The sequence below is a fragment of the Heterocephalus glaber genome, unplaced genomic scaffold (genome assembly GCF_053883595.1).
Source record: "Heterocephalus glaber isolate CG9 unplaced genomic scaffold, H.glaber_assembly_v1.0 deba00001555, whole genome shotgun sequence".
NCBI classification, from domain to species: Eukaryota; Metazoa; Chordata; class Mammalia; order Rodentia; family Bathyergidae; genus Heterocephalus; species Heterocephalus glaber.
In genome coordinates, this window is record NW_028258346.1 from 14,062,738 (window position 1) to 14,087,481 (window position 24,744).

The following is a 24,744-nucleotide window of genomic DNA, read 5'->3' on the forward strand; positions in this document are numbered from 1 at the left end:
ATTGGAGTGCTGGTTTGGTACTCATGAAGTTCCTAAGGTGCTCTTTGTCATGAAAGTATCTTATTTCACCATCAATTTTGAAAGATACTTTTACAGGGTACATTAATGTGGATTGGAGGCTGTTCTCCTTTAGGGCTTGGGATACATCACTCCAAGCTCTTCTTGCCTTGAGGGTTTGCATTGAGAAATCTGCTGTGATTCTGATGGGCTTTCCTTTGTATGTGATTTTTTTCTTTTCTCTAAGTGCTTGTAGAATTTTGTTCTTCTGTTGGGTTTCTGGAATCTTAATTATTATATGCCTATATGTAGATTTTTTTTATCAAGGCTAGTTGGAGTCCAATATGCATAACTTATCTGTATGTCAAGTTCTTTTCCCCTGCTTGGGAAGTTTTCTGCCTTCACTTCTGTGAACAGTTTTTTTTTTATGTCATCTATACTCTCTTCTGTTTCTTCCTTGACTCTAATCAGTCTCTGATTGGATCATCTAGCAGCTGCTGGATTGATTTCTCATGATCCCTTACTATTTTAAAGAAATTTTTCTTTTCCTGGTCACTAATTTTAATCTTATCTTCTATATATGGAATTTTGTCCTCACATTGGCTCATTCTGCTGAGTAAACTTTCAATGGAGTTTTTAATCTCCTGGAAATCTGTTTGCATCTGTTTTATGGATTTCATTTGTTTCCCATGTTGGGATTCCATCATGTTTCTCAGCTCCTCTATTTTTTTTATCTGTGCCCGCTCTGGATTTATTAATCATGTCTTGCACTATGGGCACAATCTCTGCTGATGTCTGAGGTATTATTTTTGATTTCCTTTTTTTCCAGATTCTCTTTTGTTCCCAGTTCAGGGAGTCCAGGTGGTTGAATATCAGATTGTTCCATCTCATTTCCCCTTGGGATTGCTTTAGGTGATCTGGAAGTCTGGTTTTGAGACTTGTTTATGTGTCCTCTCATTTCCATGCAGGGGAGGGGGTGTCCTGCTAGTGCCTGTCTGGCTTATCTCCTCTGTGCTTGGGAGAGCTCTCCTCCTCTGTGCTGGGGGCAGTGGTGCAGTGGCCCAGGAGGTTCACCTCCTCTGCATTGGGTACAGCTCTGCTTCTTGGCACTAGGGGTGTTGCTATGATGGCCTGGAAGGTTCACCTCCTCTGCACTGCAGGCAGCTCTGCTCCTCTCTCAAGTAGTCCATATTTCACCTGATTTAATTTTTTCTTGGTGGCTTATGGTTTTTAGGTATAATAAGTTTTGGATAATTTTCGGGGATTTTTCTTAGGATCCATTGTCCTATCTCCAAGTAATTCTAAAAGAAGAGCAGCATCCATTTTTGGAAAAAGCATTTACCCACAATCAAAGGTATTATTCTCTTCAGTGAACATTGAATTTGTTATGCTCTTGGTTTAGCCTGATCTGTCTTCTATTTTGCTATGTGATGTGACTCCACACTCTTGTCTGGCTTTATGTTGAACTTTTGAGTCCGACTCAAGACCTCTTATGATGTTCAGTCTTATAACTACTCCTCATTGCTCTGCATTGCAATGATAACAAAATAAACAACAGCTGGGACCTTTAGGCTACCACCATGGAAACCTTGAGAACTCCTGGTGCCCACTTGGCATGGGAGGAGCATCACTGTGAATTCTGCACTGTTTTCTTCTTTGTTTTCTCTAAGGAACTCCATTATGATAACAGTACAGCATGGTCAGCATGAATACTGCTTGTGAAGATGACATTTCTTGATTACTTTGCACAAAACAATACCCACAAGTAGCTGCAGTAGCTGTCTAACCTTTTTTCCTACTTTTCATATTACTTATTACCCCTGGGTTCATAAAACTTATCTGTTTACTTGCTTAATATGTGTCTTCATTTTGAATGAATTTTAGTAAAAGCAGGCACCATGCCTCTTGGGGTTCGTGTTCTAAACTCCATGGTGGCAACAATGCCTAGTCAGTGGCTATTTGTTGAATAAATGAAGATTGAATTTTCTAAAGTTAGGGTGTACTTTTGCATTTCTGAAAAAATTTTTTTTTAAAAAACCTCCTTTTACTCTCAGAGCAGATAAAAAACTATGAACAAATTTGGCTTAAGTAAACCCTGACTGAGGGTCTGGAATGAGTTCCAGTAAAGAAGTACTTGAACTTTATGTACAAACTTTAATAACATCAATAGTAGCCACTCAAAAGCCTTAAAAACATGTTGATAATGTTTTGGAAATTGTATATTAAGTTGTCAAATTATTGTGCTATAAATAAAAGAATAGTTAACTGTTATATTAATTTAATCTCAAATAAAACATGCTTTTTACAGGAAGTATTTTTAGAAGAAAAAGTATGCTACATCTTCCAAAGTCAAAACATACTTTAAAAAATTTTTAAATGCTCTTAATCTTAAAGTCATGTATTCACACTACTCTTCTTTCGAGGGTGGAAAATAAGAGATCAGTTTAATATTGACAAATTTCACTAATTTTATTTTCCCCTCAACATTATCAAATTATGAATAATATGCTCATATTTACAGAAACCACAAGATAACAGATTTTTCCTGAGGCTACATTGCCTCTACAAAAATAGTTTTAACAGGTGAAACTGTCACTCAGGTTAGAATAGTGGAAAATGCAATTTCCTTTTGGCAATAAGCAATTTTTTCATTAGTAACCAAGATTGATCATTGTAAAGATCCTTCATCTTTTTATACAGTGCTGTGAAGCTCAAGGTAGTATCACAAGGTCAGAATGAATATAAAACCCATCTTTATTCAAAATACATTAACAAAGACAGTAGGAACATTCTGTGCATAGCCCAACAATGAAACACACCAACATGTCAGAACCGCTTTAATTATATGAGAGCACTGATTGTTCTTCACACAAATCAAATGTGTAACAAAAGAAATAAAATTACTCTTAGCTTCTTCACACACCTACTTATCTCACAAAATTTATATCATCAGGGGGCTTGAACTCTCTGTTTTATTCTCTCTTTTCCTTGCTTCTCTAGGATTGAAAACTGCTTCTTTCAGACCTTTTCTTTTTGGAAGTTTCCACATTTGACCATGCCTATAAATGGCACGTCCTTTCCATGAAACTTGATGGGATAAACAATGAACATTCTTAGGTGAATTCCTTTTGATTCCATTGTCTCTTTTGGTTTATAATAGAAAAACAACAATAAAACAAATCAAATGTGCTCACTCACACAGCATCTGTTTACTTTAGTCATCCTGGCCTCTATAAGGACGAGATGACCCGAGACAGCAGTGTGCCTTTTGGCTAATTTCTTCCAGCAGTTATCTTCACACACTCAATCAAATCTTGGGTCTGTTGAAGTCAAAGGATGTTTAGAAGCCCATGAATATTATAAGTTCCACCTTGTGCACCTAAGGAAAGTAGAAACTGAGAAGTAGTCATGCAGAAACCCACATCAACACAAAATATGAAATCCACATAAGTAAGGTTAATATCTGTGGCAAAATGTCACCATAAGAACATTCATTTTTATTTGCAATCTGTTGCCCACTGTCTTGGAAGGAATTTTGCACATGAATTTATGCTGTTCTGCTGTGCTACTGAGAGGCAACTGTCCAGATGGGGATTGGAACTTGCAGCCTCCTGTGCTTCCTATCTGCTTGCCCAACTTGGTTCTGGAGACAGTTGTGCCACTAGTTTTCATGTGAGCAGATGTAACAGGAATGTTTTCTAAGGCCAAAGGTTTTAAGAAGGACTTGGTCCTTCCATCATTGCACATACATAAAGGATAACAAAGTCTAAGGGGTTGTGGAGTTAAATATGAATGGCTTTGAAGCACCATGAGATACTGCACAATGAACCCTCTGCCTCCCTGGAACAACCTGAATGCATTATTACTTGTTAAAAAATATACTTCTATTGCTTAAAACCATGTGACCTGGAGATTTGTTTCTTATACTTACTGTGCTAACCTAACACATCTTCTTTTCCATATAGCTTTAGATTTCATCCGTGGTTACATCTCACCCTTTCTGTCGTACCATGTACATGTCTCTGTTTTTCAGTGGAGAATTATCTGAAAATTCCAGCCTCTATCCCTTTTTCTTTTCCCTAATTTCTCATGTATTGTCTATACTCTATGCCAATGATTCCTAAAGCTGGAAAGATATTAACGTCATCTTAAGGAACCTTTACAAAAATACATAAGCCCCACTAGATCTGGTGATTTAGACTATCTGGTGATGCAAACATGAGACTCTGCATTCATTTAAGCTCTTCCAATGGTCTTATGTGCAGCAGGATTTGAAAACTTTTAGTATTTAAGACATTTTAAGGTTTTCCTATTTCAGTGTTTCTTTACCCTCAATGTCGTTTGGGAGTCTTATGGATTGTAAATGAGAGATCACTGTTTCCATTCACCCTGGCACATAGGTACACAGAGTTGCTCATCTGCAAAACAGTGCTTTCTCAAAACTGGGCCTCCTAAAGCTTTTGAGAGTGACCACCTTCTCCTCAGGGTAGGCCTGTAGTGTTTCCAAAGAGGAGTGTCCTGTATCTTCTAGGTCAAGCCATTTTACACCTGCCTGTGAATTTGGTGATGGATGGCAAATGCTCAAAGTGTAACTGTTTTAATTAGAAGATAGATTGAATATAATCTTGTGCTTTCATGTTTGTCTTCTCTTAGTTACCTGATAATCCTAACTTTTATAGTTAATGTTATGTCTCTCAGTCCTCTCAATTTTAGGGGGCCAAAAAGGTCCTTATTCCTCTCACTCTGATCCTCATTTGTCAATGTACATTTTCCAGCCTCTTGCAAAATCACACCCATTAATTTCTAAAGGCCCCCCAAGATAAGGTGTCTGTCATGGTGTAATGTTGTGTTTGTTTCTTCATATCTCAAAGTTCCAAGGAGCACACAAGAGAAGAGAGAGTTTCCTCTTAACACTCAGAGAGGCATTATTTTTCACTAGAGTGTACTGTGGGCACTGTCATGGAAAGAGCTCTTTTTCCCCTGGGGAAATTTGGAGAGTTAGGCTAGAAGACAAATATTTGAGAGATACTTGCAGCCCCTCTTATTTTCCTCCCAGCAGGCAGCTAAGTCCTGTCTTCTAGATCTTTTTGTATCTCCTGCCAAAACCAGACATAAATAGATTCCTCCTGGGTAGTTGACTATATCAGATACAAACTCCAGAGAGACTTCAGAGATGTGTCTACATAAACAGAAGGTTAATAATTAACTTTATATTGTATTTTAATGCCAGAGATTTTAGTATTGTATTGTTTTCACATCGGTTACTTACATCATGAAATATTTTAAATTGTAGAAAACTAATGTTTTAAGGTAAACGCAATTAGATTATTTAATATGTCTTCTAGATATCAATAATAAAGATATTAATATTGCATAATACTAAAGACTTTAATATTATAAATTATTATGTGCCACTATGGAATATGAGTAGAATCTTATTCATAATTATAATCCTAGTATTTCTCTATTACCATAAGGCATGTATAAAATATAGGTGCAATCTTACGAAAATTACATTTATTTTTATTACCTGTTAGTGGACCTTGCTTGCAAATTATCTCAAAATATTTATGTTTTTGTATTCTAATATTAAATCTTCATTTTTTTCTTTGCTTTCTGCCCAAGTGACTTTCATTCCTAACTGAATTTCTTTGGGTGTTCCATATGTCCACTATTTTCATTTCATTTCATCAGTTTTGTAAGATCTTCAAAGGTGCAATGACTAAAATTTAGTTTGAAATCGGGTAGGTAGGTTTAACTTTATCAGTCCCAGAAACGCCTTAAGTCAAGTAATAGTAATTCCAGATCCCTTTTCTGAGTTAACATCCTTGCCAGAGACAAATTTTTATATAAATAACCCTGCTTTTAAGGAAAAGATTCCTGTTTCATCAGGTGAGAAAAGGTCAAAAGAGAAACCATATTTTTGCCCGAGATCATGAAAAAAAAAAAGACTAATTTTTAGGCTTCTATTTACTAGTCTTTTGTCATATATTTTAGTAGGCTATGTTGTAGAGGTCTTCACATAAGTATCACAATTATTTGCATTTATTCAATGAGGAAATTAATCTAGGTTGAATGAAGGGGTCTCCTTTGGTCAGGAACCCCATTTACCAAATATCATTTTAAATACAATCAGCTACTTATAATTCAACTATTTACTGACTGTGTGGCATTTGGCAGTTGGCTAAACATTTTGGTTTTCTTATCATCTGTTATGTTTACTATGAGTACTGGAATGAAGAACAATTCCAATGAAAAGTGTAAAGCATCTATCATAGTGAAGAATTGAAAGAGAGTCTCAATACCTAAGTTATTAGCTTCCATTTTCACATTGGAAAAAGAAGGCAATTACCCAATTTTATAACTAAAGTGCCCAGATTTTGTAACTAAAGTTCAGTTTCATTAGAATAGATTCCATTTACGTAACTGCACTTGTTGAATTTAAGACATTTCATTACATTTTCTAATCAGCTTATTTAATTATTGCTTAGCAATTTACTGCTTTCTCTGTCCCTCCCGGACAGTAAAATAGATAAATCATCCATGCTTTGATAAACCTGGAGAGAGTTTTGTCTTGTGGCTGAAGTATAGCCTGTGATAACAAGTATTGTTTACTGCTCCTATTAGTCACTGTCTGCCCTGGAAAATACTGAAAACAGAGCTTTGAAGAGAAAACAACAGATTTCATACGACTCCAGTAAGTGCAATGGTAGCCACATATCTTGGTAGAAATGAAAATTAATTACAGCTCTCCCTTCAAATTGGATAGACTTATCTTTAACATGCTGTAAAAATGTGGAGAAGACCAAAGAATCTATTTCTACTGAAAAAGTTCAAAAATATTTTCAAATGGATACAGAAAAATGTAAAGCTGTGAATAGATGCTGAACTCCTTGTGCATGCCATTGGCTCACTGTGTGAATAAAGGGTCAGGGAGAAAAGTATGATATTCTGTGTATGGCTGCCTAATAAACTTAATTATTGCACAGGATTGTTGTGAGGCTTACACAAGTAAATGCATGTAAAAGTCCTTTGCAAAGTAATTCATATGATAGGAAGTGGAAACATGGATAAAAAAATTTTTATGAACTAAAAAAAGACCTGTATAACTTTTAATAAATATGCAAAAATCTCAACTAGTGTATATGAAACAGAATCTCTATTCCCACTCAGAAATTTTAAATCAATTTCAATCCAGAAGAATAAGCACAATAGCTGTTCCTTTTTACTCTGTGATTAACACTCCCACATATGGATAGATGGTCACTCAAATTCAGTACTAATTTTTAATGTGATACTCTAGAGGGAGGTCAATAACTGCCTTCTTATTTTTTGTCTATTTCTTTAATATTCTGCTGGAGGCCAACTCCTGTTATAGCAAAAGATATGGGACAGTTCAAGTGTTTGCAACAGTGTGGCACTTTGTTATGCAATTCAAAGGCAAGTATGTCTTTATCTTTCCAACTACCCAGCTTTATTTCTGCCAAAGAGTGGTAAAAGTGAAAAGGAAAATATTTGTGGGAAAATGGGTGAAAAATGATGAGAAATGTAACAGACACAGATGGTATTGCTCAAGTTAGAACTTTTCTAATTTGGGAATTTCACTAAAATAGGTTGGCTGGCCATTTCAGGGATACCTTACAGGGTGGTAGTTCCCTAGACAGAGGCTATCTTCAGGTTCGTAGTCCCAGAAAAGCGATTTTGTCAGTGTCGCCCTAAAGAAATAGGATCCCGGGAACTGATTCATGGAACTAAGAACAGCAATTGGATACTGACCAGAAAGTCACAGAATTCAGTACAAAGAAAAGTATGAGTGTCCAGGTCTGCTCAGCAGCTATGTCAGCTGCTCAAGATATTATTCCCCTCTGAACGCAAAGCTGCAAGCAAAATTAAATTATTTTGGCAGGCTGCTTAAAAACATGGGACAGGAACAAACTAAGCTCAGTTCAGTTCAATTTTGGCTTGTAGCATATTTCAAATATTGCTGAGTACCAGACACACAAAGATCAATAAGATAACACTCTACAAGCAGGGAGATCAATTCAGTGGGTAAATGGATAATCTAGTTAAACCAATTGGCTTGAGAGGTACATAGGAGATTAGTAAAGCTCTCCTCTGTGTGTATCTTGGTGAGTGTAACCTCGGGGACTGTATCTGCTCCCTGCCCTTTCTTCTTGGGCTCTTTCCATGTCTCTCTGCCTCCCAGCTGACCTGGGGTGAGAAGATGTCCTCCGCCATGCCCTTCTGTGTGATATTTCTGCCTTGGAACCCGCTGACCGTGGACTAAAACCTCTGAAACCTGAGTCAAAATAGACCTTTTCTCTCGAAGTTGTGTCAGGTATTTTGCTTCGCAGCAGAATGTGACTTATATGATGGCAAACAGAAATGTAAGCATATTTTTATATTGACCTGGGTTCTTACCTGCAAGTAACTGAAACTAGCTAAATTTTCTTTCTGTAGAGTAAGAATTTACTCAAACAATTAAGGATTGTTTGAGAAATAATTAGAAAGTGGTTGGGGGCCATATAAGAAGGAAAAATGCCCAAAATCACATAGGAGCAGTCTGGTGAGGACATGGTTGCCACCATTTCCAGTAGTAAACATTGCCCTTGGCCTTGTCTAGATCCATTGACATGATCTGAGGCTCCTGTCTCCCTTCTCCAATCCTCTACTATCGTGGCACTGGGTGTTTGAGATGTTTTCTAATCATGATGCCCAGAGGGTTCCTCATAGTCCTTACAACTTTTTGGCGGGCCCAGCTAACTGAGTCATTCTAAGGAGACTCCCTACACATTACCTGCCATTAATCTAATACTCCTTAAAAAGTGAAATATTCTTTCTATTCTGTATATTAGACGCTATAGCTTTATCTGATTGATCAATTTCCCCAGCTTCTTAACCAATAAGTAAGAAGAAAAAAGTGACAAAGGCAGGTATGTCTTGTAACAAGTTTAATTTTTGCAGTACATCAAATGTAACCTAGAATGGTTTTGGTCTTGGTCATTTTATTCAGAGTGGACTGGAGTCAGAGGGTCTGTCTCATGATATTTAAGCATATGAGATTGGTTGGCAATTTTGGATGTTGAGTATTATAAGTCAAACATTTGGTCAATCTGCTTTCTTCTGCGGACTACATTGAAAGTTCACTGAACAAATCTTACAGTTCTTTTCTCAACAGTATATAGATACAACCCTTTATGGGCAGCACCTTCTTTATCCATACAAATAAATAATAGCATGGGGGACATTTTCTAAGTCCCTCAGTTCAGGCATAAGATAAAACCCAAGCCCTTTGCTTGAGCTTGAGTGGTTCTCCATTCTCCTCTGACTCACATTTACAAAGCTTGTCCCAGGACAGGTAGAAATCTTACACCTGCACATTTGCAAAACACATCAACAAAATTATGCCCCAAATAAAATTACATGAACTCTGCTAACTAGCAACAAAACTATTGGCCTTTGAATCTCAAATCTCTTCCTATTCCTTCTTCCAGCTTTCTCAGGAGCTACACATAGTTGATCCCTATGAGTTATATTTTCCAAGATTCCCTTCACAGTGGTTCCTTGTAGGTTCTGTCATCAAATGGTAGATGACATCAGATGGTAGACACTGATAGGAATTTAGAAGGCAGGGAAACTGAAGTGAGCAGAATATTTCTTCTCTGTTGCTCTATTTGAATTTGTATCTTGGTGATCCTGATTTAACTAGGACTTGGATAATTCCTTTTCTTCCATTTCTTGCCTCAAGGAATTTCAGTGGCTTTCAGATGTTATTAACCTCTATATTATTTCATTGTCCTCTATATGACTCACTGGTGCTCTGTTATTAATCTTCTCTATATTATATTTTCTCAATTCAGCTAATTTGGCAAAGGCCCTATTTTCCTGACAAGTCCCTGACAGATACTACTATCAACAATGTTTAAATTGCCAATAGAAAGAAACATACAAATACTGCAATTGAAATAGAAGAAAATCAAATGATGATGAAATAAAAATATCAAATATCACATAAAGAAAAGAGAAGCATCATGAATTACAAATAGTCACTTAGGAAATGAAAAGTCCCTGTGCCTGTGCAATTGATCATAATGGGCTAAAAACTGAGAAAAAGTAATTTTTAAGAAGTAAAAAAAATCGCTTGATTGGCTAAAGCTCAGCATCGGTTAATTCACAAGAAGGACAGGAGTTTAGAACATAAATCCTGAAAGATGAAGGGGTTCTTTTGATCAGTCTGCCACCTTGAGCCTTGACCTACTCCAGGAGCTGGAGGTCATGCAAATCTGCAATCATTAAAATGCCTGGCGAAGAAGCCAGAGAGGAGGCTACAGCTGGCAACAATCTCTCTGAGACTATCGAGGAGAGAAGTCACCTGCCTCAGTGCACTGCAGTATGGAACAATTTGGGGAAAGAATGGGGCTCAGCGGTGTATGCATCAGCCAGATGGAGAAGAGGGTTCTTTGTTTTAATTTTTTGATGGAACAATTTATCTTCAATTTTATGGAGATGCCTCCAGGAATAAACTATAAATTCAAAATGTTCTTGGTGGCCTTAGACTTACAAAGAGAAGCATTTTTGGAAAAGTACTCTTAAGGGACCTTGCCCTCCTTTCAAAGGAAAGTCACAATGCAATAAGTAGCCAAAAATTTTAAAAATATAAAATTCACCTTAATATTTTGGCCTTATAGAAAAAACTATCGGGCTGTTGTGAATTTAACTTTCATCTTAATTTCTATCCAAGGTCAACACGGAAGCCCTACAGCATGAGACAGTTTGGGAAATGTGAACAGCATCAGCTACTTGTGCAGCATCCACCTTCCATTACAACTTTGTCATTCTCTTCTCCTACCTACTCATAAAGGAATGGCTTTGTAGTAATAGTAATTGCAATCCAGTCACACAAAAGGTAAAGTTTTAGTTAAAAATTTTAAATACGCAAGTGAGATGAGGAAACCCACAAGAAATATGTCTTCCCTAGATGTATTAAGAGAAAGCCAAAAAGCTCTCCAAAAACTCTACAAATGTGAGGATTCAAGAACGTATCAGGAAGGGAAAAAATGTTCAAAAACTGGATTAAGATTTTCTTTTATTAATGTCAATAACTTAAAGTATTGTCTTTTGACGTAATCAGGAAAATGAATAACAATAGAAATGGATCCTAGACATACAAAATCTACATATTGAAATTTTTAGACTATGTAGAGATCTAAGTCTAGTATAGTCTCTTTATTCATTGGATTTATTGAACTCATTTTTTTCTTTTTTGCTGTATGAGGGCATTTTCCTAGTAACTTATCATAAAATGATTGTTCCACTTCAATTGATTCTAATTTACAAATTTAAAAAAAATCTTTGATATAACAAATTTGTCATAAGCCAGTAGTCAAACTACTGGTTTGCAAAGAAAAGTCATTTCTCATTTCTTTGCTAAAAATTCATAGCCCATCTAACAATGTATAGTTTTAAAACATATGTACTTTCAGTTTAAATAACACAGCGTAGGAAATGCACTTTGTCTTGACTGCGTGAATTGCATCAGACGTTAGACGCAGTGAGTGAGATGGAACAGGATAATTACCTTTGGGATTGCAACTATTTTGACTCCACCTATGTCAGGCAAGAAGATGGCTGTTATAGCCACATACTGTGGCTATTGTAAGGAATTCTGACTGTCTGCATTTAGCAACTGGGAATATGAAAACAAACATCATTCCAACTAAAACAATAGTCAAAGCAACCTTTTCAATTGAGTTGTTGCTTGCAATGGTGAAATTGTAGTACACACCACTTGGTGCACTTGCAGCCATTTCAACTTGCGTTTTTCTCAGCATTTTACACATCTTTTATAAAAACTCTTTTTAAGAAACCAGACTACTTGGCAGTCTTCACAGTTCTCTGGGCTCCTCTATTTATTTTACAGGCCACATCTGGGAGACTATTACCACGGAGGCCAGGAAGAGGAGCGGTCCCACTGGCCTATAGGGTTCAGGTGCAGGATTCCCTCCAGGGCAATGCTCCTCTGGACCGCAGACTACACCTGCCTGGAACACGCTGGAAGCTTGTCAGAATCACAGTGATGCCCTTCTGTTTCCTCGCCAGCCTTTCACCAAGACTTGGGTGGTGAGCTTAACAGCAAACCTGGTTTAGCTTTGCTGGCACATGCTATTTTGAGAAAATACTCAAAGGTCCTTCCTGTCATAAAACACTGGATAGAGGAAAGCTAAGAAAAGTCCAACTTTAATTTCATGAATTTGCACTTGCAAAAACACATATCTTCACTAAAATTAGGAAGACTTCAGAGTTTGGCTCTAAGCAAAATTCCAGTCCTGGGATGGAAGGATTGAATGCAGATTTCTGCTGTGGGCAAAACCTCAATATTATTTCTAGACAATGGGGTTTTCTGTGGTGACCACGGTGGCACTCCGCACATTGAGTGGCCACAAGCCAGTTCTGTTTTCTCCAGTGGACTTGCCAGATTGGCTGAGAGAGAGCATTTTCATACAGACCGGTAATGTGTCTGGTGGAACTTGGGGGAAATCAGTCCAGTTAACTTTTCTAAAAGAAAAAGTGAATGATGGTCTAAATGCTCAGAAAAAAGATGTTAAATTGCTTCCAAGGGGTGCAGTAAAGACCCAACTCTTCTTTAAATCTGGAGAAGTAACCTCAAGCAAGTTCTCCATGTTTAAAAATGATCTCAGTGTGATTTATATCAGCATTCAAAAAAACTTTATTGCTCTATGAATCACCCGAGGGTCTTGTTCAAATGTAGCTTCTAATTCAAGGTTTTGGATGAGACCCCACATTTAAGCAAGCTTTACACAAGTTTGAAGCTGCTGGCATGCCCACCATAATTTGAATGGCAGAGATTTAGATGGCATATGATAATTCACCTAAGCTATGGGTTCCCCAATGCTCAATACATTTAATTAGACAGTACAGCTAGCTGGGTGTAATCCCAGCACTCAGAAGGCTGAGGCAGGAGGATCTTGCTTGTTCCAGGCCAGCCTGGGCTAAATAGCGAGACCCTGTCTCAAAAACAACCAAAAAAAATTGTACAGCTGATAATAGAGAATGTAACTGACAAAGGTATCAACACATCTTGGGTTTCTACCCTGTAATAAAATAGACACACACACTAAGTTGGCTGGATTTTCAGGATACAATACTAAGTGAAAAAAGTCAATCCCTACAGTTGTGTATTATTTGATTCTATTTATGTAACACTGTTGAAATAATACAATTTTAGAAAGGGAGGGTAGATTGGTGCTTGTGGGGGGATGGAGATGTAGATGAGGGAGAAGGTGGATATGATTCCATGCAGATACTAAATTAGAAGATGAAGCCATAGATGAGGAAGGAAATTGGAGAACAACACAGTGTCCCAGCCCCAAAGATGACAAAAGCACCAGTCAGAGTCTTCCCTCTGTTAAGTGGCTAAATTTTCTCTAAAGTAAGAGTAAATGTGCAATTCACTTTTTTCCCTTCCACTTAATACAATCTATATGATTGACTGGAGTCTATTGCAATGCAAATTTTTCCTCATTTTATTTTATTTATTTATTAAAGCTGACCGACATATTTCTTTGAAGTGGACCTGAACTCTGAATCTAGCAAATATTTTTAAATTTTTAAAGATACTTCTCAATCAGAAATAATTAGGTTTATAATATCATAGAGAAACCTCTGTAGGAAATTAGGGCCTGGCGTCGTGGCACATGGTCTGTATTCTCCAGCAGTTTGGAGACCTTCTCTCAAAAAAAAGAGAAAATGAAAAGAGAAAGAAAGCAAAAAGATAAAGAAAGACCCCCTCCTTAGAAAATTGTGTCAAGTAACACGTACCACCTCACATCATTTCTTGCAAGTGGTTGTTGTGATAAATTTTTCATCTTTAATCCATCTCCCAGCTGTCACAATGGAAAATACAGTTCTTGGACCACAGATATTTCCCTGCTTCCTTCTCTCAGCACATCATTTGCTCTGGTAGCTGTGTCTTTCACCGGAGGATTCGCCTTGTCAAGTCAGCCTGGGCCAGAGAGCTTCCATTTACCTATCCAACTCTGTTGTCCTTAGTTCCTCCCAGGGTCCTCCGCAACATGAGCTTGACCTTTCTGGACAATATAAACAGACACCTTGGTCATCTGTAGTCAGACACAGGGAGATGAGTGTTTTGGTTGCTAGCTCCCTCCCTCAGGAATCCCCACCTGTGGGATGGCTGTACACTGGCGATCTTATGTGACCAGGGCTATACCTCTCATCTGCTGACCCTCCACACACAATTCTCTTTGTCTTTGGCTTCCACAGTCACTTCCTCCATTTATCCCTCCAGGGAAGAGCAACAGTGGTAGCCTCACTCCCCCTTCCACCCCAGTGACTTTTCTATCCCTCCTGGTTTCCCACACTGAGAACATTGTAAATCTGACTTCGTCAGATCCTCTTTAAATTATTTATTTTGTGTATGTCACTTGCTCTGACTGATACAGAGTGGAGTTTGGTTTTGCTTGTTTGCTTTTTGCTAGATATTTACTTTCTCAACTTCTTTTGCAAATCAGAGTGATTAGGTCATCTGATTCTTCCCAGTTGAGCATAAGGGACCATTGCTCCAAAAAGTAGCCATCCTGCTTCCTGCCTGCAAAACGTAGATGTTTGGAGATGTAGGATAAACTGAGCAATGAATTCCTGATCACGAAGTGTGGTGAGCCTGAGGACAGAAGCCAGCACACAGAGGAAGGTGAGAGAGAAATGGCCAAGATGTCCTAGGCAGTGAGGACACCACTGATCCACCATTCCAACTGGGCCTGATGTCTTGTTAACAGTGCAACATGTGCCCTGAAGACTCAAACTTCTATTGACCAGATTTTCTTTGTCTGCAACCAAATCGTTGTTAACGGATGGAGACATCTATCTTTATTGCAAATAAGACTTCCCCACATTCGTGCTTCACGTTGCCCAGTGGTTCATCAACATCTGGAGAATAAATTAATGCGACAGGCAATATCCTCTGTGATTCTCGGACACCTTCTGCTTCTCTACGTCAGTGTGTCCCTCTTGCATGCTACACTGCTCACTCCAGGCTTGCATAGGTCCTTACAGAGCGTGGCTTTTCTTTTATCTTTGGTATTAGGATCTCTCTCTCTCTCCCTCAAGAACATCTTTCCTGTCTTCTTTTTCTAGTTTATCTCTTACTCATATCCAAGGATTATAGTGAGCAGAGTAGGTCAGCATTATTTTCTTTTTAGTTATAGAAAACCAAAATCTATTCTGGATTACTCAAAAAGTGGAACAAATGGCACAGTTTTTGTGCAGTGTTTTTGTCTATTTTGTGTTGCTATAACAAAATGTCTGAGGCTATTAACTTATTTTAAAAAGAGAAAATTTAATGAACCCCTAATTTTGGTGGATGGAAAGACCAAACATAATGGTGCTGGAAATGGTTGAGGGACCCCTGGCTGTGTCTCAAATGAAGGAGAAGTGGAAAGGGAAATGGCCTTGAACAGAAAAGACTGTACACTTGAGGCAGCCTTGCTCCATAGCAACCTGCTCTTGATAGAATTAGCAGAGTCCGGTTCTGACTACTTATGCTCTCTTAAAGTCATGCCCCTGGGACCCCACTTACCTGTCTCCAAGGCTTCTCTACCTCAGTGCTGTTAAATTGGAGAATTCAGCTTCAGCATGAGTTCTGATGAAGCCAAACTATACTCAAGCCATACCAGTAGCTCACAGATATCTGGAAAACTAGGTTTAGGAAACAACCAGAAACTACCATCAGAAACAGAACAAAACTCAAGTGAAAAAATGAATCCAAAGAGCCTTTCTGAGGAATGAACACTTCAGCTTACACCCCCATCCACTGTGGACACTAATGTTGTTCTTGCTGTTCTCTAAAATACCAGAAAGAAGACCTCAGGGTATCAGATACTCCCAGTTCCAAACCTAGTTGACTGAGCTTGGATCACATGATGGTTCTTTCACTTGAGAAAACTAAGAATGTGTCTGGTGTTTACAGTTCCTTTAAAGTAGGCCTCAAATATAAGAACTACTGGTCAAAAACTTGACCTTATATTACAAGAGGGCTCACATGATGAATTAGCAAAAATAATTACATTTACCCTGTATAGTTTCAATAAATATGCAAAGTTTGATACTGGATGTATAAATTGGATCAATTTAGAAACAGAATAAGTAGTTACTTCTAGACTAGCACTTCATAATAAAAATATATAGTGAATAATATGTGGAATTTGCTATTTAGTTGGCACCTACATTAAAAAGACAGGTAAAATTAAACAGATAAAATTAACTTTTTAAATATTTTAATCCAACGCATCAAAATATTGTAATTTTAACATTTACCCTGTTTGGTTAAATGGCATTATTTTTGGCATTATTTTTCAGTACTGAGTCTTTGGAATTCAGTAGTCATTAAAATCCCCATTACAGTGCATCCCTGGGTGGCTCTTAGCCACGTGTGACCAGGTACCATCATCATTGTCACGTCAGATGGTACACACCTAGACAAACAGCAGTTATTGATGGGATCATCTGCCCAGTGTGATAATGTGAACCATTTATTCTTAGCTTTTGAATGACCAGAAATTCGTTCATTATTATTATTACTATTTGGTTCTGGCATAAACAGCCATCCAATAGTGACTTAGGAGTCTGCTCTGAGCTGTGAGGGATACAGAAAACATGTAAGAACAGAGTAAATGAGCTGGAGCAAACGATGGCTTTATCATTTGAGTGGCTGAGTTTCAGAAGCTTGTATGTATTTGTTTAACAAGTGTGGTAAGAAGGGTAGGTTTAAGTTTTGATGATATTTTCATTTAGACTGAGGCTGCGCGAGTGGAGGAGATGCAATGAGGAGAGAGCATAGGGGCACAAAATAAAGCCAGTGGTGCGTTCCTGGTACACATCAACATCTAAGATTAGAGAAAAGGATTGAGGGTGCATGTTCATAATGGTAAAATATCTGGCCAAGAAAAACCCAGCTTTTCAGAAGCCAAGCATTCCCCATTGCAAAATTATATTCTTCTTGGAAAGCTAACTGATTTTGGAGCCATTTCCCTACTTGTGTGCATTGGTTCCACTAAAATCAAATCATGTTTGAAGAAGTTTTTTCATTAGACACTCCACATGAACCAGAATTCTTTTTGGTCCTGGTCAGTTCCTATTCCCGTTTCACACATACGCTCCCCTGAATCTTCTACCAGTCTCCTTTAGCCTCCTACCTACTTCTTCCTTCCTGCCCCGTCAGTAGCTGATTGTTCCTCTTACTTTAAAGAAAAGATAGCAGCCCTCAGGCTGGAACTCCTCTCCTTCCTCAACTCCTTCCCACACAAAGATTATTTCACTGTGTATTCACCCTCCACTGGATGGAGTTTGGAAGAGCCTAATAAGTAACACCGCTGTTCTCCCCATTGCTTTGACCCTACCTGAGTTTTCAGCCAGCTGAGAGATAGAGATAGAAATCAGGGAGCGTGTAAAAATCATCTCCAAGATTCCATCATCAAGGAATGTGGCAGAGGCCTGTGGTCAGCAGGGCTTAAAGTCGCAAGTGAAGGATCCCATTTGCTGCTTTATTTGTAGCGAGGTTTCTAGAAGCCATCTCTGTTTATAGAACACACACTTCTCAGAATAAGACAATGCGGCTTCTGATCCAGTTCTACTGGTGCCGGGATCCTTGCAGCTGTTCCCAATTCCCTCCACAGTTGCTCAAACCCAGGGAGACTGGCCAGCCCTTATCTCTCTTGAGCCCCGAGTGTTTCCTTATGCAACTGCCTTCTGTTTTTCTCTTTCAGTCTTTCTTGGCTTTTTCTCTGCTTCCTCGGGCTTTTTCTTCTCTAGCTGTCCTGTAAATATTTGCATTTCTCAGGGATTCCTCTGCTGACTTTCTCTTCTGATTCGCTTCTTCCTCCGCATTCTCTTCAGGTCATCCCATGCATTTCTGCGAGTTCAGTTGTTGCTATGTTAGCTCCTCTCCTAGCCTTCTCTGTCCTGCTGAATGCATCCTTCTCAGTGACCTCCCCAGGAGCTCGTCCTGGTCATGATTACAACTTTTCTTCCACCCCTGCTGTAAACACTACATTCTCTCCTCGTGTGTTCTTGTGGTAGAATGTAAACCAGTATCATTCTTTTGGCTAATTTCTACACCTTCTCTCCCTTATTGCTAAGAAAGGACGGGAGATACATTCATCCCTGCTGATCTTTGACTCCTAAAAGAGGCAGCATCTTCTGAATCCTCATGTGACCTCAGAGAAGGGATGTCCTGAGCTTCTCTTCTGCCATGTGGTAATCACTGTCTTTATGGGAGAGAAAGTTAAATTCAGAGAAATACGATTTATGGCAGACCATGAATCCAAGTCATGTCTGCAGGCTCACCTTGATCAATAATAAAGATATATCTCACTGCCATTTTCCTGCCCTCACTCCTAATAGGATGAGTGTTTTGACAAGGAAACCATACAGCTGCCTATAGAAAACAAAAAAGTGGGAGAACAGTGAAGGAAATTCTTATTTCCCGCTATTCAGGTTCCCAGTTCAGAAACTTCTTTTACAAGTTATTTCGGATTTTTCTCCATGCTCTTATTCTTCAGTGAAGGAATGTGAAGTCACTTATCCGTTTAAAGTCAATTTGGTAAAAGGATTGGTCTTGCAAGATATTTCTCCTTCTGGATCTTTTGAATTCAGGTTCCTGCAGAGAAAAACAAAAAGAAAGAAAACAAAACAACACCAAAACCTCTGGCCCACTATCTGTGCAGGAAAAGGCCTGTCTCTACAGGAGGTGACTGTAATTTGGAGTATCCAGTGAAAGAATGGTAGCAAATCCATTTAGCCACATAAGTAACCTTTTCTATACTGCTTCTTGATAATCAAATTATTATTTTGTTATTCATGTGATTTCTATATATTTCTCCTAATTGATTCCAAACTCAGCTGGGAAAGAAATGAAATGCTACTTATCAGATCACTCAGGTCCTGTCAAATACCCCAAATTTCTCATACATTTACCTTTCTTAACATGAAGTATGAGACACCTCCCCCCCCCCCCGCTCCATAGACAATTCCGCTTACATTCAAGAAGCTTCTGTGGACTTCCCACTCTGCTCAGTTTTATAGATACAGAATAAGTGAGCTGTAAGCCGTGTATGCCAGAAGTTAGCAGTTCAGCAGTATGTTTGTATTTCAGATGGCATTTTGGGATAAAGTCCTATGGTACATTTCTTTATGAGAAGATCAAAACTATCAAGCAGAACTCAACAGAAAAGCAAGACTTTTTAAATTATGGCCATTGCAATGGTAGCTGACTAGATAAGGACAGAAAGACAGTAACTGGGAAAGTTGCAGAGTCATATGGCTAAGAAGAGGGCTAGATAAAGAGAGAAAATGAGAAGATGTCTCTGGCAGAGAAGGTCATCACACACCTAACTAGAAATAAGATGGTAACAATGCCTGGAGGCTTGCAAGTAAATGTCTGGGAGAATCATAGGCGTTCACGGTGAGTAGGGACGCAGCATGGTAATCAACAGAATCCTAACGACTGGGATTGTTTTACAGATCGATGGGCGACACCACGTTGATCATTTTAGCCATGCGTCCAGACCATTTCACAGGACACAGAAAGATACATGTCCTCCATCAGCACTGAAAGAGACCTCCTCGGAAAGAATTTGTTTTGTCATACAAGACAAATGAATTCTGGTAACTTAAAGTGAAAATTTCATCCCACTGTTAAACTGAACCTCAAATAAAATGCTGCTTATAACATCTAAGATATCTTTGCCCTCAATTTGGTCACTTAGAAGCAGTGTGGAATAGTTGAAATAACATGGCTCCAACAATGCTGGGCTTCAGAATCAGACATTTTAAAGAAAGCTCATAAGACTTGGAAGCAGGCACAAGGACTAATGCATTAATTTACATAGAGTTAATTTTTTGTAACTCATTTTCAAAAAAACCTCTAATTTCACTCATATAAAAAATAACCAAAACAGGTGATACGATTTTTTCCTATGTTTTAAATTTTAAAAGTCCCATCTGTCACTAATTACACATTTATTTCATTATGCACCGCTATGAAAATAATTACTTGAGGTTTTTTGTTGACAATTTAGAGTTTAAAGTAAATACTAATTATTTTTGTTATAACTGGGTATTAAATTAAATAATTCACTGCTAGACATTTTTGGGGCTTCAAATAATTTTATTAGAGGCACATATGAAAGCAATTATGTAATTAGTGACACATCTGCCAAGCTTGTAAGTCCATCTTATAAAATTGGAAGACATGTTTTTTCCTTTCCATTCCTCCTCTTTTAGAAGCAAAGATGGCTACTTCATGCACAGCCCCAGATTTTATAATGATGTACGTGGCTTCCCAGACAACTGGTTGTCTCGGTCACTCTTTCAAAGTACCGATGACTCCAAGCAATTAACTCTCAGAACTATGGTAGCCTTGAGTTGAAGAAAGCATATCTAGATAACTGTGGTGATTTATACTTTAAGTAAATTCCTTTAGAAATGAAAATATCTTCCCACAAACTCCAACCAGAAGTTGCTGTGAGATCCATTTGGAACTTGTGCTAATAATAATATTTTCTGGAATAATAACAACAGGTTTGGATTTAATTAAATATGTTGCTCACAGAAGCATCTGTTTTAAACATTCATGAATGGCAGTTCCTATGGGATATCCAAATGGAAGTGTTTTCACTCCACAGTGCTATCCTAAAGTGTGTTTGGGAATTTTCAAATAATTAGCTGGTCTTTGTTTTGGGAGACTTACCCAGGATAAAAACGAGGTCCTTTCCTCAGATGGTACTGATAGATGGAAGCCAGTTAGGGAGATACCATCAATCACTGGGGCAGGCTCTGCAAAACTGTTGTGCAATCCGGAGCAATAGGAGGTGAGTTTTTCTTCATGTTCACACATAACTCTTATTATTATTCATGAGAGTTATGCTCTTATCAAGGAAAGGATACATCCCTTCCCAATTAGGCTAAGCTGCTTTTGGCAGAAAGCCATTAAAAACAGCAGACATGGAGCTCCAATGTCTGTGGCGAACCTTTCAAGACTTGGAAGCCACTTTTAAACTATTATTAACATGGTCTGATTGGAAGCATTAAATGAATAGAAAATGTCTGAATTCATGGCTTACTTGTCACTTACAATAAGTTGTATCACTAAGAATTGTTTGTAAAATGCCACTGTTCTTATAAGGTTTTATTAAAAACGAGTTGCTAGATGTAAGTTCCACACAAACATGATTATTTCTTATCAGTCAATGCATCCTCAGCACATAGATCACTACTAGGTATAATATTTGCTGAATAAATGATTGAATGAGACTAACATATGCAATTCAGTAAACATTTGTGGTGGCTCTGCTGCTAGATGCTAGATATCATTAGGAACCGGGACATACAGATTATGTCTCTCTCTCTCTCTCTCTCTCTCTCTCTCTCTCTCTCTCTCTCTCTCTCTCTCATATATATACATATATAGAGAGAGAGAGAGAAGGAGAGATTCTGTTGTCAAAGTGTTTACAATATCTCAGGTAACATTAACATATGACAAGTCATTTGTTATGCTGTCAGCACAAGGATAAAGTAATGCATAGCATTCTGGGTAGTACAGAACTTATGTGAGTTTATGGGTGTTATGGTACATAATATCTTAAATAATTTGATCTGCAAAGAAAGGCTAAGGTTTGGATGAAACTGAAAAAACAGATGAAATATTCCTGAGTGTGATGGTCAAAACTGGGGCTTTGGTTTTGACAAATACACCTTCAAAGGGGTGAGTGAAGTCTTCTGCAGTCAGCCAAAAGCCTTGACGATGACTCTGGACTGTATGGGAGGATGGCGGATAAAAACTCCTGGGGCAGAACAGGCAGCGACCACGCTGAGGGCACATGTGCTGGACTCATGGTTATGTATGGATCTCTTCAGTTTTTACTTCATGATTGTCTTTTACAGACCCTTTTACCAACAGGAAAGACAATGAGGTGTCAAACTAGATTTTAAAGCATTGGATGCAGGCCTCGTCCTCACAGCTCTAGCAATGGCAGGACGACCCCATTGGACAGACTGGTAGACATTTACCAATATGCCATGCCCTTGCTCTCAATTCTCACCAGAGGAGCACATCTGCTGCTAAACTAATCCACAGGCCTCATACACGGATGCATTCAATTTGATAAAATTCATATGGACAAAACTTTGCTTCCTATCTATAAAATGAGATCGTCAGAGTCAGGGACCTGTAAGGACGCTGTTTGTAGCTTCCCTTGCTTTCAGTCCAAAGTTCCAGAGGCAGTCAATTTGGGGTGATTGCACTTTCCCTCTACCTCTCCCTACCATCTCTTCATTTCCTTTTCTTCCTATCACTCTGGACACTGAGGATTTCCTTGAGTGCAGGTGTGATATCCTATTAATCTTTGTACTTCTATGTCTCATAACACATTTGGGCCATAGTACGCCCTCAGTGAGTCTTGAATAAATGAAGGAATAAAAGTGGTAACATCTATATAACAACAAAACTGTGAGTTTCTTTGAGTGATTTCAAAACAATTTAAGATAATATCTTCCACCTTTAAGAATTTATATTTAACTTAGGTGAAAAGGCCTTCTCACACATAGCAGTTAAAAAATATAAGCTTATTTAATCCTCACAAGAATTATGATACTGTAAACATAGCATAACAATAGCATCAGGCTTTTATTGAGGACTTTTTATCCATCCAGGCTTTTAATTGGATTATTTCATTTAATCCTCACAACAATTAGGAAGTAGGTTCTAAAGCTGTCTCCACTGTATAAGTGAGGAAATGCAGAGTAGTTAAGCAACTTACCATGTCACAGTTGAGAAAAGATTTGAATGCATAGTGTTTTGATCTAGAATCCATATTTTTGATGCGTTGATAGAGTATTTTCCTCTGTCCAACATGAAACACACAGACACTCACACAATGCTCGCTGAGTAAGTGCCCTTAGTGAACTTGTCCTGCAATTCATATCGCTTCTTTAGCTGCCAAGATGATTGCAGTAACCATTGGTGTCTGGCCCAAGAACTTCCAGGAGTCAATATGGCCAGCACTTGCTGAGGTTATTTGGTATTAGAGCTCTGACAAACAGGTTTAAACGATATGTTTAATAAAATAAACAAGATTTTTCATTTGATGATAGTCATAATGCACAAGACTATCAATAGGTCAAAATTAAAACACACACATGAAAGCAGACCACGAAGGCATGTAGCCAGCACCATCATATGGAAGTAGAGGAGAGGATGAGGTTGCTGTCAGCCACTGAGATAAAAACACAAACTGGGAAAAAGATCTTTTGCAAATGGAAAGAGGACCAAAGAACTGGAGGGAGAGGAACGGAAGAAGAAGGGGGTCATAAAAAGAATTCACATGTGTTACATGCACATACCAATTCCCCGTGATGCATGTAATCAGTATGTAGTACAAGTATGTACTAATAAAAATAAACATTTAATACTGAAAAAGAATGCGAGAAAGGCTCATATTGTTGATAAAAGAACAGTAAGTGTCAACAAATCCTTCTATGACCATAAACTACAGATAAATTGAAATCCAAAATTGAAATCCAGAGCAGTGTTGGAAGACATTATAACATGTATAACTGCCAGAGACATGGGCTGTGCTTGGCTTCGGTGCCATGATGCTTGCATGTATGGCTTAAATGCCTGTAGTCTTACTAGCTGTTACCTGTATTAGCTTCCTTTTGCTACTGTAACAGACTCCCATGAATTTGGTATACACATCATCTTACATTTCTCTAGGCAGAATCAAAAATGGGGATTCAGTGGGCTAAATTCAGGTGCTGGCAGGGCTATGCTCCTTCTGCAAGCTCTGAGAAAGAATTTGTTTCCCCTAGATTTTGGAAGCAGCTTGCATTCCTTGGCTCCTGGCCTCATCCTACTTCTTCACTGCCAGTCATACAGTACCTTCTCATTCCTCAGTGACTCTTACACTAACTGTTTTCCTTCCCTCTTCCACATCTAAGGACCCTTGTGGTGACAGAAAGATCGCGACACAATCCAAAGCATGCTCTCTCTCTCTCTCTCTCTCTCTCTCTATCTCTCTCTGATGATCAGCTAGTTAGCAACTTTAACTGCATTGTTCCCCCTTAATAAAGGAAGTGGATTTCATTTCCTCATGTCATGAACCATCACATGTTCACAGGTTTTGGTGTTTGGAAGTCAGTGTCCTTGGGAGGCCATTACTGTGCCTGCCATCTCACTTACATTCTTAAAGTAAGCTTTATAACACTTGAGCAAATCGAAGTGAGTCTGGGTTTTGCAACCACAGAAGTTAACAAAACATGGCTTTTTCATATTTTGCTGGTCTGAGAGACCACTACCATTGTGACTAAAATGTCTTGGCTCACCAGTTGCAACTCCACCTGATCACTCATCTTCTTCTTCCTGGTTTGTCCTTTCTTCCTCATGCCTGTTGCTCTCTCACTTTTCTGATCCTCTATGGTGAATTCAGCTCACTCAGAGCAAGTTCAGTGAAGCATGGCAGTGGGGAGTTGCAGTGAATGGGAGAGGAGATAGAGGCCGTGGGCCGTGGACACACAGAAGCCCTGAGTACATGGGTCTTCTGGGGAGATTTCACAAAGGAGGAGGCAGCAGTTAAGCTCAGTCTGGTTCACTGTGCTGTTGACTGACTATATGGAGTGGACTCAGAGCAGGCAGATGTGATGGTAGAGCCAGGAACT

At 38.5% G+C, this 24,744-nt stretch overlaps 2 long non-coding RNA genes across 2 annotated transcripts in view; one reads left to right on the top strand and one right to left on the bottom strand.

The window, feature by feature from the left end:
- Positions 1–19,966, top strand: part of LOC101703369 (uncharacterized) — a 77,915-nt gene extending 57,949 nt beyond the window's left edge. Inside the window, exons 5-7 of the long non-coding RNA XR_001183826.3 lie at positions 10,739–10,903; positions 11,918–12,117; positions 19,552–19,966. This is a non-coding gene — a long non-coding RNA (uncharacterized LOC101703369). The remainder of the gene's footprint in view (positions 1–10,738; positions 10,904–11,917; positions 12,118–19,551) is intronic.
- On the bottom strand, positions 12,107–17,655 carry LOC147824101 (uncharacterized). The gene is made up of 3 exons (XR_015442894.1): positions 17,430–17,655; positions 15,611–15,729; positions 12,107–14,105 (listed from the first exon to the last, which is right to left on the bottom strand). It is a non-coding gene; the product is annotated as an uncharacterized LOC147824101 (long non-coding RNA).
- Positions 19,967–24,744: the final 4,778 nt, after the last annotated feature.